Source organism: Phytophthora parasitica (genome assembly GCF_000247585.1).
Source record: "Phytophthora parasitica INRA-310 unplaced genomic scaffold supercont2.57, whole genome shotgun sequence".
Lineage (NCBI taxonomy): Eukaryota > Oomycota > Peronosporomycetes > Peronosporales > Peronosporaceae > Phytophthora > Phytophthora nicotianae.
This window is the reverse complement of record NW_008649043.1, coordinates 396,613-397,371: the sequence shown is the minus strand read 5'-3', so window position 1 is coordinate 397,371 and position 759 is coordinate 396,613.

Sequence of the window (759 nt, the reverse complement as noted above, 5' to 3'; positions counted from 1 at the left end):
ATGAAAACGCCTGAGTGGCCGCAATGGAAAGCCGCTATCGAAAAGGAACTCGCTGATCTTCAGGCCAATGGCACATGGGAGGTGGTCACTGTTCCAGTTGGAGCAAAGCTGGTCAGCTCAAAATGGGTATTTCGAATCAAATTTGGAAGCCGGGGTGAGCTAGAGCGGTTTAAGGCTCGCTTAGTTGCTCGTGGGTTTACCCAGCAGTACGGCATTGACTTCGAGGAAACATACTCACCCGTGCTGAAGATCGTAAGCCTGCGCTTTTTAGCAGCTTTAGCATCTCAGTGGCGTCGCAAACTTCGCCAAGGCGACGTGCCTAATGCCTATGTCAAGGCAGACCTGGATCGTCCTATTCTAATGAAGCCACCACGAGGATCACCCGATGCACAGTCTGACAGGACAGCGTGGCTTCTGCTCAAAAGTCTTTATGGCTTGAAGCAAAGCGGCTTACTGTGGAACAAGGAGATAAATTCCTTCCTACTGTCCCTGGGATTTGTTCGCAGCAAACTGGACCCGTGTCTCTACTTTCGCCGTCACGAAGGAAAACTATCAGTTCTCGGACTTTATGTGGACGATGTCGTCGTTGTCAGCCAGGAGGAAGCCGCAAGCGACTGGGTTATGGAGCAACTTCAACTTAAGTTCAACATTAAGGACATGGGTGTGGCGGCAAAATGTCTGGGCATTAGCATTGAACATCGGGTCGACAGCATTATTCTGCATCAGCGTGACAATATTGAAGAATTACTGACGAGCATG